Source organism: Ictidomys tridecemlineatus, chromosome 5 (assembly GCF_052094955.1).
Source record: "Ictidomys tridecemlineatus isolate mIctTri1 chromosome 5, mIctTri1.hap1, whole genome shotgun sequence".
Lineage (NCBI taxonomy): Eukaryota > Metazoa > Chordata > Mammalia > Rodentia > Sciuridae > Ictidomys > Ictidomys tridecemlineatus.
Genome location: NC_135481.1, coordinates 159,304,836 through 159,324,349, shown reverse-complemented (window position 1 = coordinate 159,324,349; position 19,514 = coordinate 159,304,836). Strand labels below are relative to the sequence as shown.

At 47.4% G+C, this 19,514-nt stretch overlaps 1 long non-coding RNA gene across 1 annotated transcript in view; it reads right to left on the bottom strand.

Annotated features, from left to right (window-relative positions):
* Positions 1–693: 693 nt before the first annotated feature.
* LOC106144723 (uncharacterized) overlaps positions 694–19,514 on the bottom strand; it is a 45,347-nt gene continuing 26,526 nt past the window's right edge. Inside the window, exons 2-4 of the long non-coding RNA XR_013439534.1 lie at positions 6,803–6,900; positions 2,659–2,704; positions 694–2,244 (exon numbers count right to left, since the gene is read on the bottom strand). This is a non-coding gene — a long non-coding RNA (uncharacterized LOC106144723). The remainder of the gene's footprint in view (positions 2,245–2,658; positions 2,705–6,802; positions 6,901–19,514) is intronic.

The window sequence follows — 19,514 nt, the reverse complement described above, 5'->3', positions numbered from 1 at the left end:
CCAGAGACTCTGCATCTAATAGAGGAAAAAGTAGGCCCCAAACTCCATCATGTGGGATTAGGCCCCAACTTCCTCTTTTTTTTTTTAGTTCTCGGTGGACACAACATCTTTGTTTGTATGTGGTGCTGAGGACCGAACCCGGGCCGCACGCCTGCCAGGCGAGTGCACTACCGCTTGAGCCACATCTCCAGCACCCCCCCCCAACTTCCTTAATAAGACTCCTATAGCACAAGAATTAAAATCAAGAATCAATAAATGGGATGGATTCAAACTCAAAAGCTTCTTCTCAACAAAAGAAACTATCAACAAGGTAAACAGAGAGCATACATCCTGGGAGCAAATCTTTACCCCTCACACATCAGATAGAGCACTAATCTCTAGGGTATATAAAGAACTCAAAAAGTTAAACACTAAAAAAACAAATAACCCAATCAATAAATGGACCAAGGACCCGAACAGACCCTTCTCAGAAGAGGATATACAATCAATCAACAGGGGCAAGCTCTCCTCAGGGGAGGGAACTAGAATAGACATGCAAAGGACAGGATAAGGAGGGATGGGGGGCAACGAGGGGACAGGGGATGCCTGGAGTGCAACGTGGAGGACAACATAAAAGGCAGAGTGTCTGGGAAAGTGCCGCAGTCCGGCTGCAGCAAAATAACCGGGGGGTGACGAACGACTTGTGTAGATTGATACAGAAGGAGTGGAAGCCGTTTATTGTAGGACAACAGAGGTATATATACATTCCACATAGCTTATCTGATTAACATAAACTCGATACAGCAGTCAACCAATAAGGAATCTCCATACTTAGTGGCTCGCTGGCATTACTTCACAAACCGCTCCCTCTGGCATTTTGCCAGGCGCCATCCTGACTTGTTTACAGACTCTAACAGGAAAGGAGTTGGTGAGGCCAGCAAATGGCAGAGTCCACAGGACTTGAGAACCCAGGGGAGGAGAAGATGCCCAAGTCTGGAGGTGAGGCAAGAACTCGAGCTGAGGTCAGTCCTCTGCTCTGGTCTTGGAGTGTTCCTGAGGACTAGCATGGAGCTGGTGACCCACCATCATCTTTACCCCCCAAGAGTGGCACAGCCTCCACACTAGCTCCCCTGCCTCCTCTCAGGCCCCATCACCATCAGTCCTCCTGCCAGCAGCCAAAGTGACCACTCAAGACATTAACCAGACCTGGTCGTTCTCCCTATTTAAATCCTCTAGGAGATTCCCCAACCCACCTCATTCTTATAAAGCAAAATTCTATATCCAGTTGACTGTACCTGAAGCACAATTGACATCACATTGGCAGGGAGGCCGTGCCTGCCACAAGCTACTGGCAGTCAGCAACTGAATACAAAGGAGATAACAATTGCTAGGACTCTCTGGGCCCACTTTGGTCCCAGGGCTCCCCAAGGGCCTTGCTGCCCCTCCCTTAGACCTCAAGGGGGTCTAGAATGCTTCCACTTAAACTTCCCACCCTGATGGGAAGGACACCCTTATGTAAAGCCAGCTTTACATAAACCCTCAGAACCAGCCTAGCCAGCCTTCTTCTTAATGAATGTGGGGCTGAAGCTTCTAGTTGATGATCTAATGCAAGAAGCAGGAAAGTGAGCAGCTATTCTTAAGCCCTTTCCTACTCGGGGAGGTTATGCTGTCTTAGGGCACGTTCCCTAAGATTCAGAACAGGTGATTTATTAAGGAAGTGTGCCCAGGGAAAACCGGTAAGATCACAAGGCAAGCAGGATAGGGAAGAGGAAGGGGTTGCAGAGGGGTCTGCATGGGAATGGTGCATCATGGTGCCTGAGCCCTCTGCATGCACTCAAAGTCCTGATCACAGCCTGTCTGAATGCGGTGGGCAGAGTGACACCCCCTTCCTCCCAAAGACGTCTGTATCCTCATCCCTGGGACCTGTGAATTTACTACCTTACATGGCTAAAGGACTTTGTGAATGTGAGTAAATTAAGGATCCTGAGATGGGGAGCTCATCCTGGAACACCCAGAGAGACGCAATCCCAGCTTTCTATGGAAAAGGGAGGGTCAGAGAGGGAGAGATGGAGAAGCCACAACCCAGGTACAAGTTGGAGGGCCGCGATGGCTGACGAGGGCCATGCCAAGGAACGCAGGCGGTTTCTAGAAGCTGGAAAGGACACTCGGAGGACTTCTCCCCTGGAGGCTTCAGAAGGAGCACGGCTTTGCCCACACCTTGGTTGTAGCCCAGGGAACTCCATTTCAGACTGCTGACCTCCAGGACTGCAGAAAGATATTAAATTTGGGTGAGGACACCAGGCTCGTCATCATTTACCAGGGCAGCAACAGGAATCCAAAAGTATGTGCAAAACTCCCTGGAACAAAAGAGGTGGGAGATGTGTCAGGAGATGGTGGTGACTCCTGCCTCCCGGTTTCTGCTCAAGTATGGGTCACCCCCACTTGGCCCACCTAGAATTGCCTCCTCAGCAATGGGGTATCTCCCAACTGACAACTTGTCACCGGGCTTGTTTTGATATCACCCTTTATTGGTGTGTGGGACCAGGACCTGGGGAGTTACCGCTCTGGATTGTTCTTCTCGTTGTCTGTGTGAGTGAAACACCATCTTAATGTCTTTTCTGCTGCTGTAACAGAATACCACCAATGGGTCGTCGATAAGCAATAGAATATTTGGCTCACCATTCGAGAGGCTGGGCCGTCCAAGTCCAAGGGCCTCTGTGCTGTTCTAAAATGGCAGAAGGGAACAGAAAAAAAAAAAATCGGGTCAAACTTCATCCCTTTTATCAGGAACCCATTCCCACAAGAACGTCATTAATCTGGGGCAGCCATCAGGGTGCAATTTCATACTCCAGGCTGGGCCTGCCTGCAGATCAGAAAGAGGCAGTTCTTTTTGTCAGGATAGAGCACGAGGGTCTCCACCGGCACTTTTCATGCCAAGGTCTTTGTGGAAGCCAGTGGGCAACCTGCCATGCCAGGGTTCCTGGAGCCCAGGAAGGTGGCTCAGTCCCCAACCCCAACACAGGAGAGTCTGATGGCGGTCTCTAAACACTACTGTGGCTGTGCAGAGACAGCACAAAAAGGAGGTCTCCCTCTCCTCTGGATGCACCTTTCTATGACCCCAGCTCCTCACCCACCTTCTTTCCAGACCCCTCTCCGATGCCATTTCATTGCTTACATTTTCCCATTGACTTTTCTCCTTCCCTTCTGACTCAGGGATGCCAAAGGCCCACAGGTACTTGCAGCCTTGTTCAGCCACAGAGGAGCCTCCTTAGCAAAGAAGAGAGACTCTTGTGACCTGAAGGAAAAGACGGGTGTGGTGGTGGGGGGTGGATATTGATATAAGGAGACTGCAAATGTTTCTATAAAGGACCTGACAGTCAATACTTTGGACCCTGTAGATCAGGTGGTCTATGTCACAACCACCCAACTCCGCCACCGTCGCATGAAAGTAGCCACAGACATTGCCGTGGCCAGGTCTGTGTTCCAAAAGGATTTTATTTACACAAACATGCTGCAGGTTGAATGGGCCTTCAGGCACCCCGTGTGGACCCCTGGTTTACATGGTTGCACAATCCAACGAGTTAGAAGGAACTTTAGACACCACCTAATCCAGGGACGACAAGTAGGTTTCAACCCACCTGCCAGCTTCAGTAGTGACTCCCTGACTAGCTATATTGAAAAGGATTCTGAGGCCAACATCCAGCTTGGCGGGAAAGTGCCATCGCTAAATAGCACTCTCTGCCATGGAGTGGCAGGGGGATGAAGCACTATTGCCCCAGATTGGCCATTGGATTAAACCTAACTTTATATGCAAACAGATAGATCCCAGAGAGTTAAGTGACTTCCCCGAGGCCACCCAGCTACAGCCAAGGCCTTGCGTGTTAACTGGCTTCTTCACATTATTCAGCAGCAAAATGGAAAGTTGCATCTGTCCAATTGCCTTGTCACACACGTCTAAGCCAAATGATCGGCCATGGCTTCCTTGTGCCAAATTTTCCAGTCTGGCCTCTTGAGAGTCAAGTGACAGAACCCAGGGCCCCGGCCAGTCCTTGATTTCTGTGAACGGATGTCTTTGGGGTTTTCATGACCATAAAAAAATACTGCATTTGTAATGTCTCAAAAATTAAGATTTTGGCTTCGAGGGAGAGCTGCCTGCCAGATCCTTGTTCATGGGGGCATGAAGTGGCCCTGGCAGTAGCGAGGGCTTCCCCTTTTAGCAGGAAACGCTTCGTAAGTGCCACACAGCCCTCTATCCCATGAGCCCTGCAGCGTGAAAGCTAATCTTGAGAGAATGTTCTCAAGCCTCCAGCTCTGGTATTACCATGCCTGTTTCCTAAAGTTTTAATGGTTATGACGATCAGAAAATAACTACCAGGTTCCCGTTTCCAGGCCCATTAATGAGCAACTCTAATAACAAACTTGGAAGGCGTGTTGCAAGGAGAACTTTTTAAAGAAATTTTAAGACTCTGAATTCTGTAAACTAAGCTATTTTGCTTAAAAAAAAAAAAAAAAAAAAACACCTCTAAATGTCCACTTTAGAACGTGTCTGGTGTCAGAGCTTTGAAACCGGGCCTCGGTGTATGTGGCTGGTAAACAGAGTGATACTTATTCATGGATCTGTTGCAATGGTCCAACACGTAACAGATGGCAGCCGACGTCCATAGGCCCCAGGGTCACTCTGGAGGTCACTTACAACTTCGGTGGACACTCTGGGGCCACACCTGGGGCTGCCTCCCTTGAGCTGTGGCATGTCTCAGTCTGAAGGTGTTCTCTCTGAGTCTCCCTGAACTTCTACCCACGGTGCTCAGCTCCCACCAAGCACAGGCCAGAGGGACCAGCAGGAAGCTGCACCCAGGAACAGCCCCCAAGCAAATAGGATTACCAGGAGGCCGTGGAAAGGACCCCAGGGTGCTTGCCCCTCTGGGTACAACTTTGAGATATGGCTTGGTGGGATACATTTTATACAGCCTCTCCAGAGGTCCCCAGAGGCACTGGAGCCCTGTTTCCTTCTCTCTTTAACACACTCCTTTGTTGATTGTCTTTCCTTCCCTGTATCACTGATTCACTCCTCCTGCTACATCCTGGGGTCATCACTCAAATAAGCTAAGCTACCTCATTCCAGGGGCATCGCAAACCGAGCCTCACGTAGGCTTAGGAAAGGGAGGGAGAATATGCGTGCGTCTCCCACCCAACATCACAGAAGGGGCTGAGAGAGGTAAAGCTGCTGGCAGCTAGGGAGGAGGGGCATCGGATGGTGCAGTGAGGACCACCGTCCTGTCAAAGAGCAGGAAACCCAGCGGTGGCAGCAGGATTTGTCTTTCCGGCATGCTTTCCCATTCCCTATTTTTGCTGGTTGCTCTGAGAGCCTCATTCATGACACAGTCCCTGGGGGCCCATCCATGGTGCCCCCGGATCCATCCTCATCACATCACTGCAGTAGACAGGGATCCAGCGAAGGCATTCAGAATATGCCATCCTCTTGGACGCCATGATGGGCTCCATCAAGGTCGACCTCCCCGAGGCTGATGTGGGTTTCTGGGACAGCCTGTAAAGGGAGCTGGTAAAGCGGGAGTCTACAGTAGGAGGATGGGTGGTGGATGCCTGGCATTTTATCTGCTGTGGGAACAGAGCATGTATCCAGAAGGAGAGTTAATACAGATGAGATAAGAGGTGTGTGTGTGTGTGTGTGTGTGTGTGTGTGTGTGTGTGTGTGTGTGTGAGAGAGAGAGAGAGAGAGAGAGAGAGAGCAAGCAGAGGAAATAGAACTCCAGTGACTCTGGGGACCTCTGGAGAGGCTGTATAAAATTTATCCCACCAAACCATATCTCAAAATTGTACACAGAGGGGCAAGCACACTGGAGTCCTTTCCACCACCTCGTAGTAATCCTCATTGCTTGGAGAGCAGGGCAGAGATTGCTCCCATCACCAGAGCCATTGATCCAGCCATACCTGAAATGAGATCGCCTTTGGAATCTTAGCAGAGCCAACACACTCCCTTTATGCTTATTTGACTTGAATGTCTGTCATGTGCAACCAAAAGGGTCCAGGAAAGAAGGACACATTTTCTGCAGCATCTACCTCGAAAAATTATTTTTCCTGACCAAAAGCCAAGCTGTTCTGCATGACCCTTTTCCCCTGCCCCAATTCTCTACTGATGGGCACCAGAGGAAAACAATGTCACTTATTTTGCAGCCTTCTACAGACCTAAGCAGCAGCTAATAGAAGCAAAAATAGCTACAACTATTAATAAATTGGTCCAGACTTTATAAGTGACCTTTGAACAATTGTAGAACAGCAGACAGAAGGTCTGAGAAGTCAACAATTAGTGTCAAGTGATGTTTTAATGTGGGATCAGAAAACAAAAGAGGAGAATCCAGGAAAACCCAAAATAGATATCTAGTAGCCACAAGAGATAAGAATTTAATCAATGATTTAACGTGGAAAGATGAAAGCTACACCCATTCATGTTACCCATATATTTATTGACTGATAAACATTTATTTAAAGGTCTTATCTCGAGTTCCCTTGAAGCAAAGCTTTAGACAAGTCTTCAGTTGCAAGAGGGTGGTGTCTAGTGAGTGGCTTGGGCTGACTCTGCCATTTGACTTTCTGACCCATTCATTCCATAGTGCTGCTTCACATGGAATTTACTTAAATACAAGTAACAGGACACCCAAGGAATAGTGGCTTAAAAAAAAATGAAGACAACTATTTCATGAAATAGGAATGCCATGGATTTCATGAAATAGAAATAACTGTTTTTGTATAGTAACCTCGTGACATGAAGGACCATGGATTTTTCCATCCCTCCTGCTCTACCAACCTCAGTGTGTCGGCTTGCCATCCTCTTATGTATCACTTCATGGTCACAGGATGGCTGCTGCAGCTCTAGACATCACCACCACCATAAGGTCTGGAAGCCTAGAGAGGCAGGGATATTATAGCACATGTTATTAAAGTTCCTTCCTTACCCATCCATGTTACCAATTCAGTGAACTCCAGCCAATTTCCAACTGCCTTTAACTAAACATTTTTTTCCTAAAACAACAGAAGATTGCTTTGCCCATGAGCTTCAGGTCAGAAGCACCAGAAATTTCATATCTGCCAAGAGAAATTCCCCTCGGTCCTGAGGGGAAGTTAGTATATAAAAACTCCAGTTCCCTCACTCCTTTAAGGGATGACTTCAGGGTCTGTGATTCATACCATCTCTAAGCAAGTCTCTGCCTGATTAAGCTCCAGTGACCAGTAGTAGCTGCTCCATAATGTGCCCTTTGTGAGTTGCTTCTCCTTCCTGCCTCCCTTCTCTACTCCCCCACCAGTGTTTCCTGGGATTATGTTTCCAAAAAAATGTCTTGCCTTGAATGCTAGAGAGGCCCCAAAGTCAGACAGCTTTTCCTTTTATCCAAGAGATGAAAGTTTTCCAGAAAATCCCCAGTAGACCTCCTCTCAGCCAGACCTGGGTCCCTCTCCCATCCTCCAGGTGCCCTGGGGGAGTTAGAACAGCAAGCATCCGGCAAGGGGCTTCAGGGCAGTTGTCCTTCTGGAAGCTGGGCTCGCCCATGTCAAGGTACCTTGGCGAAATGGATGGAATGAGCAAAGAGTGTTGAGTGGGCAACTTGCCAAGTGCCAGGTTCTGTTGGGTCATTTAAAATCAGTGAGACAACGCAGTAACGGTCATGCTCGGCATATTTGCAAGAGACAGGAAACTCGGAGTAAGAAAATGTGCTGGACACCAGAATGAGGAGCCTCAAGAGCCCGCTCTCAGCACAGTGGGCTGAACGGGTCACGATGCGGGTTCATGGGGGTCGACGTAACAACCTACAGCAGGGAGTCAGAAATGAAATCAAACCAACGCAACTGCACCATTGAGAGGTGGAAAAGTGAAGGCTCATCTAGAACACAGGGACCAAGGCCTGGATGCTTCCACATGTCCCCAGTGTAATGTGTGGGTGGAGCTCCAAGAGGATTACAGACCCTGTAGACTAAACATCTGTCCCTGCCCCCATCCATATGTTGAAGCTCTGATTCCCAAGGTGATGATATTTGGAAGTGGGGGCCTTTGGAAGGTAGGGTTAGATTAGGTCCTGAAAGCGAGGCTCTCGTGATGGGGTCATATTCTGGTTTGGGTATGAGGTGTCCCCCAAAACCTCACATGTGAGACAATGCAAGAAGGTTCAGAGGAGAGATGATTGGGTTGTGAGAGTCTTAATCTAATCTGTGAATTAATCCCTGATGGGATTAACTGAGTGGGAACTGGAGGCTGGGTGGGGGGTGGCTGGAGGAGGTGGTTAATTAGGATTGTGGCTATGGGGTATATGTATTGTAACTGGAGAGTGGAGTCTCTCTCTGCTTCCTTATCACTGTGTGAGCTGCCTCCCTCTGCCACACACTCCGCCAGGAGGCTCAGCCTCACTGGAGCCCCAAGGAATGGAGTCTACTGTCTATAGATGGAGACCTCTGAAACCGTGAGCCCCTGAATAAACCTTTTCTCCTCTACAATTTGGCTGGTTGGGTTTTCTAGTCACGGCAGCAAAAAAGCAGACTAAAACAGATTAATAAAAAGAGGAGGAAATGCAAGGGTCCTTTCTCTTTCTCTCCCTCCCTTCCCCCACCCCACCCTCAGAGAGCAAGAAGGTGGCCATCTGCTAACCAGGCTGAGAGCCATCACTAGGAATTGGATTGGCTGATACCTTGATCTTAGACTTCCTGGCCTCTAGAATGATGAAAAATAAATGTCTAACATTGAAGCTATCCAGTCTATGGTATTTGTTACAGCAGCCTATTATGGTCTGAATCTGAGGTGACCCCCAAATCTCCTATGTGAACCCAGGGACGTTCTGAGATGATATGACTGGACTGTGAGAGCTGTAACCTAATGTGAATGGACTGGCTGGGTGGTGACCCTAGGTGGGTGGGCGTGGCTGGAGGAGGTGGGTCCTTGGGAGTGTGCTCTGGAAAGGTTCACCTTCCTTGTAGCCCCTTCCCCTCTCTCTCTCTCTCTCTGCCTCCTGGCTCCCATGAATAGAGCAGTGCCTCCCCACCACACCCCCTTCCGCCATGATGTTCTGCCTCATCTCAGGCCCAGAGCCATGAACAGAACCTCTGAAATTCTGAGCCCAAAATAAACTTTTCCTTCTCTAAACAGTTCTTATTGGGTATTTTTGTCATAGCAATGAAAATCGAACTAGTACACATCCCGTGCTGAGTAGGACAACAGGTGACATCCGTGGAGGTTGGTGTTGAGGTATAGGGAAGAGCAAGTACTGTGTCGTCCTGACCTGGATGGACCATGGCTCCAGCCGTGGGAAACACTTGAAATAGGCAGAGAGTCGAGTCAAGTGCTCAGAAGAGAGTGGCCAGGAGGGAGATAGACCCAAAAGTCATGTGAGGGGACAAGAGGCATTGGCTAGAGGGCTAAGGAAATGTGGCAGGTTGAAGAGAAAACTGGAAGGGGACGGTATAGTGGGCTCAAATATTGTTTGTCTCCTGGAGGAGGCATAAATCCTCATACACCTCCAGTAATCCCCTGATACTGTCTCAGTCAGGGTCCCATCAGGAAAACAGGACCCTCAGATATTTCAAACAGAAGAAACTTAATACAGTGAATTGGTTACTAAGGTACAATAATATCCCCTCAGCTGTGACTTTGCTTTCCACGGCTTTGGTTACCTGTGGCTTTAATTGAGGTTCAAAAACATTAAAAGGAAAATTCAAGAAACACACAATTTATAAGTATCAAATAATTTTTATTTAGTATATTGTTATGAATTTTATATTCTATTATTATTAACCTTTCACTGTGCTTAATTTATAAATTAAACTTTGTCGTATGGTATGCATGTATAGGAAAAAAAGAGGAGTATGTATGGGGTTTGGTGCTACCATTTTCTTCAGGTATCCACGAAATGTCTTGGAATGGTTTTCCCCGTGGATAAGGAAGAACTGCTATCTTGAAAGGATGGGTGGAGCAAACAGGGAAAAGGTAAAAGTACTTAACAGTTAATAAGTGCAGAAAGCCATGAGCCTTTTGGGGGCCGGAGGAGCAACATGGAGAATGGGATAACACAGAGCCATCCATCACTTGGGCACCAGAGCTACAGAAGCAGGAAACCTAGAAACCATATGCATTGCACTTTTGCTGGAGGGGGCCACCTGAAGCTGAAAAGCAACACGATTTGCTTCCCCTTCTGCTGCCTTCCAGTGTGTCTTCAGGGCCTCCCATTGGCTGAATCTAAGCAGAAGTTGGTTGGTAAGAGTCTGGGAAATGCCCCCTGCAGAGTTCCAACCCCCCCCCCCTTTGGCAGAGAGCAAACGCAGAGGACAGAAACGGAGCCAAGAGCCAACAAGTTCACAGTGCAGGGTGGCAAGCGGAGAGAGAGTATGGGATGGATGTAAGACCCCTCCAACAGCCAGAACCAGACAAAGATGGCAGGGTGAGGCGAGAGTGCCCCTCTTCTGAGATCTTTCAGCAAAATAGAACGAAGTTCCAGTGTCCCATAGCTCACTGGACAAGATGCTTTATAAGGTCCAAGAGCCTTAGATTCCCATTACTTATTGTGTCCGTTTCTGTTTCTAGGCCTGTGTTCTGTTGCATGGTTTATGCATTTCTCCAGGATGTAGAGTACGTGGTTCCTGTTAGACGTGGATCTCCCTGGGAACTGGGCTCACAGCCGTCCTCGCATCCCATTGCCTCCCAGCCTCTTGGTGCAGCATTCATTAATGTTATCACCAGATGGGTGAGCTTCTCTGTTCAGGGGATTATTTATAACTCTGCTCAGCTCTTGAAATGTGCCCAGGGTCTTCAAGGAAAGAGCCCTTCCAGAAAATGGACAGGCACCAAAAAATAAATTATCCAGAAAAAAATAAAACCTTTTTCTCCATCACAAAGAGAAACTGAACCACTCATTAGCCTCAGGAGTCAGTCGGATTTTCTAATGCGTGAGACCAAGAGGCAGGACCATGAATATTCATGAGCTTACTTCTGAAATGAAAGTGTTTGAAAACCTTCTTTTAGGTACTGCCCATTCTAAAAGCTATTAACTGTTAGTAGACAATAGGCTGATGGACCCCCAAATTCTTTAACAAGAAGACTTGGGGCATAATAGGGTTGGGATCTGAGGTGTCTCCCAAAAGTTCCTGCGTTGATGAAGGAGGTGATGTGATTGGATTGTGGGAACTGTAACCTAATCAGCCCATCCTAGTTTGAATGGCCTGACTGAATGGTGCTGACTGTAGGCAGGTGGGTGTGGCTGGAAGAGGCATGTCACTGGGGGCGGGTCCTGGAAGGGTGCATCTTCCCTGAAGCCCCTCCCTCTCTGGGCTTCCTGGCTGCCTTGAGGTGAGCAGCTTCTCTCCAATGAGCCCTTCAGCCATAATGTTTTGCCTCATTTTGGGCCCAGAGCAATGGAGTCAGCCATCTGTGGACGGAGACCTCTGAAAACATGAGTCCCAAATAAAGTTTTCCTCTTCTACTTTGTTCTCATTGGGAATTTTGGTCAAAGCTGACTAAAATAACTTTGTTAGGACACGCCATGTTCTGACACAAGTTAATTCCTGATACAGGCAAGAGAGGGAAACTAGCCAGATCACCAATTTCAGATTGAAAGCTTTTGGTCAGGGAGAAGTCCAGGTAGATTTATAAGCGGTACAGGCACCACCCACACTAATAGTGACCGTTTCCACCTTGGCCCCCATGCTGTTTAGTCTCCCACCGTTCAGTTATCTACATTCATAACGTTCTGTGGGAACCAACCCAACATGAGGAAGTGGGTTGTTATAGTTTGGATCTTGAATGTTCCCGAAGGCCTGTGGGTTGAGGCTTAGTCCTCAATGTGGTGATGTTGGGATATGGTGGGGCTTTTAGGTGGTGCGCCAAGTGGTAGGTCCTTAAGTCACCCAGGGTGTGCCCCTGAAGGAGGGTGCGGGACCCTGGTCTCCTCCTCCTTTGCTTTTTGGCCATGAGGAAAGCAGTTTGTGCTACCCCATGCCCCCCCACCATTGCCATCTGACACACCCACCAGAGGCCCAAAGCAATGGCTCCACCCAGTCTTAAACTAGAAACTCCAAAACTGTGGACCAAAACAGACCTTTTCCCTTTATAAGTTAATTACTGCATATTTCATTATGATGATAGAAAGAAAGCTGATTGACATGGGCGAGGGGGTGAGGTTAACATAGCATCCTATGATGAGTGACCTCCTAGCTCAGGGACCTGACCTTGCATTCTTTCCCTCCCTGGATCTTGTGATTTCTTTGGTCAAGCCAATGGTTCTTGACCACGGCTGCACATCAGAACCACCTTGGGAGCTTTTAAATATTCCAGATGCCCAGGCTGCACTCCTGATCACCTGGCCTCAGCGCTGTATCACTGAGGTGATTTCAATGCACAGCTGAGGTAGATGTGGTAGCTAAAATGCTGCCATTGTTCCCACTCTTCCTACCTGGCATGGAGTTCCCCATGGAGGGGGGAGTCTGCTCTGACCTCTTGACTCTGAGTAGAAGTGACACCTGCCAGTTTCAGCCTGGCTTATAAACATTTGCTTTTGGGAACTTCCAGACCAGAAAGCAGCTGCTTTGCTGTGAAAAGTCCAAGTCACAGAGCCCAACTAATTTCCTAACTTCAGCGGCCAACCATGGGTGGGAGGCTTCTTGGAGATTCAGCCCAGTACAGCCTTTAGATGACTCCAGTCCCAGTCGACATCCAACAGTCAACATCCAACAGTCGCCATCTGAGAGACCCCAAGTGAACAGTGCCTTGCGAAGCCCAGGAAACTGCCGGAACCATGAGGGGTAGTAGTGAGTTGTTGATTTGCAGTAATTGTCTGCTCTACAACTGAGTCAGCTGAACAGCTGAGTGAGAACCACTGGATCAAGAGAAATCATCTACAGGTAAACATCTTCCTAAAATAATACTGTCCCTAAGGGAAGAGGATGACCTCTGGAATGTCCCCCAAAGGTCCATGCATTGGAGTCTTGGTCCCTGGCCTGTGGTGAAACCTTTAGGGGGTGGAGCCTCATGAGAGGAAGTTAGGTCATTGGGGGCATGCCCTAGAAGGAGATACTGAATCCCTGTCCCTTTCCTCTTCTCTTTCATTTCCCAGCCCCCATGAACTGAATGAACTTTCTTTGCACTCCCATACTGTGCCACCCTAGGCCTAGAGTGTCAAGCAGCCATGGACTGAAACTTCTGAAACTGTGAGCCAAAATAAACTATTCTTCCTTTTAAGTTGATTTCCTTGGGTATTTTGTCACAGGGATAGATATCTCCCTAACAAGTTTAGCTCAAGCCACATATGGAGTTCTGTGGAAGAACTCAACGCTCAAGCCAAATCCAAGCCACCATCAGGAAGTACTACTTCAGGGGCAGGGACAAGTGTCTAGGTAGAAGCTACCCATTCAGTGGTCCCTTCTAGTCCAAGTAGGTATTTGCTATGTTTCAGTTTTACTACAGAGATTAATAATTTTTGTATAGTGTATGTTAGTCATCCTTCTGTCACTGTGACAAAGTAACTGAGAAAATCAACTTGGAAGAGGAAAGATTTATTTTGATTCAAGGTTTCAGAGGTTTCAGTCCATGGTCACCTGGCTCTGTTGTTTCTGGGTCTGTGGTAAGGTGGAACATCATGGTGCTGAGCACGTGGTAGAGCAGGGCTTCTCACCTCATGGCAGCCAGGAAGCAGAGAAAGGCAGGTGGGAGAGAACCTGGGGAATAAATATGCCCGTCCCAGGTGTGCCACCTGCAGTAACCTTCTTCCTCAGGGCTTTCATGAGTCAATCACCTTCCAAGGGCCCCACTTCTGAGCACTGCTGCACTGGGACTCAGCCTTCAATACTTGAGTCTGGGGAAAATATTTCAGATCCAAACCATAATAGTGTACTATAATTCATAGAATTCCTAGTCCCACTAGGTCATTTTGATGAGGCAGGAAGACAAATATGATCTATAGTCCATTTTGAAGAAGAGGCAGCTAGAGGCTTAGAGGGGTTTTACAACTTTGCCCAAATGGTATAGCAAATAATAGAGGGCTTGGGAATTAAGTCCAGGTTCCCTGAGTCTAATGCAAAGAACAGCTATATTATTTTTCTTTGTTTGGAAAAATAATTTTTTTTTTCTTTTTTGAGAGTGTGGTGGAATTTCTGGTTGCCTTTCAATATATATTTTTCCTTTGTGACTTGATCACCATATTCATCTGTTTTATGTTGCTGAAACTAAATATCTCAGGCCAGGTGCTTCATAAAGAAAATAGGTTTATTTTGCTGAGTGTTCTGGAAATTTAAGAGCAGGATGCTGCCATCTGTGTGACTCTGGAGTAGGCCTTGTGGTGGATGACATCACAGTGGTGGGAATGTACAGAAGAGGTCACCTGGGCAAGACGTGAAGCAAGAGAGAGTCCTGATAGGCAAATATGCTTCATAACAACTTAATCTCTTGAGAACTCATCCACTCCATGAGACCAGCTTTAATCCATTCATGAGGTTTGAGCCTCCACTGACCTAATAATCTCCAGTAGGCCCCACCTCTTAGTCTCCCACCTCACCAGCTCCACCTTCCAACACACCAACCTGTGGGAGACAAGCTCAAGCCAAATCCAAGCCACACAATATTGTAACCCTGATTTTACTCAGGGAAGCAGTGTATCCGGCTAACACCGTTTCCTAATCTCACTAGTGAAACGTAAGCCTCAGTGTTGCACGGGGCTTCCAGAAAACCTGCTTCAAAAGGACCTGTCTCCATTAAGGAAAAAATGCCCTCTTTGCTTTACTTCCTTCTTTCAGTCTGCAGGTCACATGATGACTCAAACTCCAGAAGCTATATTAGACTCATGATACAAACCACCGAGAGTGCGGGGATTGTTTGTTATGCAGCCATATCAGAGAAGTAACTGATTAATACATTATCATTTAGATAGCCACACCAGAAACTCAGCATCATTCTTCATTCATGCCTCTCCCTCATGCCTTGCTTCTAATCCCTAAGTCCTAAGTTTTCCTCAACACCGCCACATACTCTCCAGCCTCTCTTCTGCTGTTATTCAGGTCTCGTCCTTTGGATTAGAGGGGCTTTCCTGTGTTTCGACTGGACATTACAGGTCTACCCTCTAGCATAGCCACAGTGAGTTTTCTGAAGTGTGTATCAGATCACTAGCTCCTTCCCTTTAGAACCTTCCTTGGGTTTTGGTGGAGTGTCCATGGGTCTAAGAGGGGGCATGTCCAGAGGTTTCTGCATGTACCTGCCTTTTTCACTTTGAGCCTGACTTTGCTCCAGCTCCCGCTGTGCTAAGCTGGTGACTTCCTCCCAGCCACACCCCTGATTCCCCACAGTCAGGCTAGGGTGTTGTTGGGTACTGCCCAACCTAGTACTCTGTTCTTACCCCTACGTCACCCTTAAGGACACTATTAAAGTTGCCTGCAGCCCCATATGTGGGAATGTATATTAGTTACAGCCATTATGGGGAACAGCATGGAGTTTCCTCAAAATACCTAAAAATAGAACATATGATCCAAAAAAAAAATCCCACTTGTGCGTATACATACACAGATGAATTGAAATCAGTATGTATGTGGAAGAGCTATCTGCACCCCCATGTTCATTGCAGCACTACTTACAATAGCCAAGATATAGAATCAACTTAGGTGTCCATCAACATGGGAATAAAGAAAATGTGGTTAAATATACATGACAGAATACTATGCAGCCTTTAAAAAGAAGATCCTGCCATTTGCAATGACATAGGTGAACGTAGAGGATATTATGCTAAGTGCAATAAGCCAGGCATAGAAAGACAAATGCCGCATGATTTCACTGACATGTAGAACCTTACGAAGTTGAACCTATAGTAATAGAGAGTAAAATGCTGACAACCCACAGAGATGGCAATGGGGGTGGGGGAAAGAAATTGCCCGAGTCATATGAAGTTCCAGTTAGACAAGAGAAATGCTTTCAAGATCTATTGCAAGCATGGTGACCGTGGTTAATAACAACATAGTGTGCATTTCAAAATTGCCGAAAGAATGACTTTTAAATATTCTCACTTCAAAAAAAAAGTCATAAATGAATGAGCTGATGGACATGTTAGTTTGATATAATCATCCAACAATGCAAACCTATATCAGAACATCACATGGTACTCCATGAAATGGGTACAATTATTATTTGTCCATTAAAAAGTAAAAATTTAAATTGTATTTATTTAATTTTGTAACAACAACATACACACTTAAAACTGCCTGTGGCTTGTCTGGCTGTCCCATAAACTGTGAGCTCTTTGAGGACAGGGCCGGCCTGTGTTTTACCCCAATAAACTCTGCACGCATTACCAGCTCAAAGCCCACCCCCCCCCCACCATCAGCAAAGAAGCTGGACCTGACGGAATCCACTCTGGAGGAGGTGTGGCTGGGCTCCGCCTGGAAGCGGTGGGCCTGACTTTCTAGAAAATACAGGGCTGGAGGGGAAAGAATGCCAAGGAAGGAGAAAATGCCGGGGGAGAAGGGGAGAAGGAGGGGGCGGGGTGAGGAGGGAAGGAGTCAGAAATGTCAAGATGGAGGAGTGCGGAGGAAAGAGGACACGCACGAGCAGGAGGTCTGCAGACTCTATCATCACTCCCAGCTCTCTCCTCAACTCCCCCATAGAACTGGCTCAGGCCATGTGTGCAGTTGGCTCGGGACTCCGGTTCTGGTGCCAGAAACATAAACCGAGAGTGGGAGAGACGTGGGGCCCAGACGAGGCGAGGCCTGGCTGCCCGGCAAGGCCACAGGGCTGGGCTGCTCCTCTCCAGCAGCTCCAGAGGCCGACCCAAGGCTGGGGAGGAGGTGTGGAGGAGGCCTGGGCGCAGGGTGACAGCAGGGAAGCCCCCGGGGGCGGCTGTAGGCCTGCCGCAGAGAGCTGAGCTGAAGCAGAGAGAGCTCCAGGCCACAGCTTGTGAATCCCAGCTATGTGCTGGGAAGGGCTAGGCCGGCCAGGAATGTGGTTAAGAGAGCCCGCATCTGGAGCAGCTCAAGACACAGGGGCTTTGTGTCAAAGGGGACAGCTCAGAGCTGCAGGACCATCCTTGGGATATCAGCCCTGGGGTACACGGGGCTAGATTCCCAGAGTCCTTGACCTTGAGAATCACCTGCCCCCCCCTCCATGGAGCTAGAGGGACTTTGAAAAGCACACAGTCCCTGGAAAGATTATATATATATTTAAAGTTCTCTGGTGGTTCTGAGAAGCAACAAAGTTGGAAACCATTGATCTAGATCAGGGGTCAGCAAACTTTTTTCTGTAAAGAAAATATTTACCGTTGGGCTCTTTACAGGGACCAGGATGATCTCTGTCACAAGGACTCAGCTCTGTTTTGGATAGAGAACGCAGCCATCCAAGATGCACACGTGAATGAGCATAGCTGTGTTTCAGTCAAAACTTTTTATACTGGATTTCAAAGATTTTCCACGTTTGAATTTTTAAAAGTCAAGTTTTGTGTAAAAATTTTATGAAATAATTTCCTTCTTCCAATACCCCCCTTAAAAATGTGAAATCCATCCTTAGCTGAAATCAGGTGGTGGGTGAGACTATCGTTTGCCAAGCCCAATTCAGACCAGAGCTGTATGAAGGAATCGGTATAGAAGTAGCCTGGGTGTTTAGAAACTTTAAGAGCAATTTGACATTGCTGTGGCTTCCCAGTCAGTGTCCCATGACACAACTCAGGTGGGGTGAGCGAAAACCCATGTGGTACCCAGCCCAGAGCCTGCTGGGTCCTGGTCTCCTGTGCTCAGTGATGGGAATTTCAAAAACTTTGGTTCTTTACTCCAGAAGTTTTGAAAAACAGTGATTTTAATTATTCCTTTGACCCCAGGGAGGATTTGAATCCTCCCACCCAGATCTATAATCCCCTTAAAATTTATAGCCCTAACCACAGAGAACAAACCAAAACATATTTTTATGCATGGAAAAAAAAAACTGCAAAGAAATACACCAACCGATGTGAAGATTGACAATGCATTTTTTTCTTTGTATTCATCTGTGTTTTCCAAGTTTTTTTTTAAAGGAATGTGTGAATTTATAATTGAGAGTTAAAAAAAAAAATAAGTGGCTTTTTAAAAATTCTCTGGAGAGTAATCTCTCTGTTGAACCACCCTCCCAGTGACTCCCAGCCCCTCAGTCAGGAAGTACTTTTTCATATTTAATCCGCTTCTAGAGAATCAGGGAAGAGAAAGAAGCAAATGAAAAACACATGCCGTCCTTTTGAGTGTGGAGCTCCGGTTCATTCTTTGTTATTTTTAACAGGAGGCTCGTGGGCAGCGGGGAGGGGGGGTGGTCGGGACTGGAAATGTGAATGATCACGAGTCTCTCGTCACAGGACCAGAGAGAGCAGGGCTTCCCACGCTGACCTCTCCTCTCTGGGGCATCCCAGCCACTGGATCCCATTGACTCTCAAAATCACCCGGGGAACTGGGACAGAGCATGTGGGAGGAAGTTCAGGGTAACGTCACAGACTTCTAGGGACAAAGCACAACTCCAAGCGTCCAGGGATCCCGGGACTCAGTGGACCTGGGTTAGAATCCTGACTTGGCCACTTGTGCACTGTGAAGCTCAGACAGAGCAGAGGGTGAATTCACTGAGCCGCAGTTTCCTCCTTTGGGTAATGGGAGTAAATAGCACAACCCCCCAGCCAGGTGCCACAGAGGGCACAGGAGGCCACTTGTGCCTCCTGATGCAGGCAGATGCTAAATGGCTCCTTCTTCCTGCTTGCTCTGATGACCAGGGTCAAGATCATCATCATAGGCAAAGGCAGGGTGTGAACCCGCACAACTTGGACTTGATCCTAGAAAGATCTAAGTTGGAGAGAAAGAAATGATTCAATGGTTTCTTCCTGCACTCCAGCCTGTGTGCATCCCACATCAGGAACACTCATATAACTCTGCATATCCCTCTACCCCAAACTCAGCCTCTTCCCAGAGGCACCCAAGTTCAGGATTTTCTTCACCTACAAACTGTATGTAGCTGTGCATAGCTTTTCAAATTCAAATTAATTCAATTTAAATGAAATTAAAAATTCAATCCACCATTGCAAGTGCTCGGTAGCCACATGTGGCTGCCCTGGTGCACACAGGACTTTGCCATCCTCACAGAAGGTTAGATAAGGCAGCACTATTCTGACAGCTTGTGGGACCACAGGGGTCACCCCTAGATAATGCAAGAAATCTGACCATTTGCAAAAGTGTCCTCTGATTTCTACAATAATATCTTTCCTGAGGAGGAAGTGAAAAATTCTTAAATGCCACCTACTGGGTCTGGGATATGTGAGAGAAGTGCCTATGGGGAAGCAGTCCCCAGGGTGCCTGAGATCTGGAGACGCCACACCCTTACAAGCATCAGACCTCCCCCTCCCCCAACAAAGCTGGAAGAGGCTTCTGCTCCACTGTTGACCAGCTGCTTAAAAAAAAAAAAAAAATAGCAGAGGAAGAGGTAGTGTGTCTTGTTTCTTTAAACAACACTATTTTAGGAAATAGTGGTTTTAAAATGGCTTGGTACTATCCACAGGATAAAAAGAGAAGGA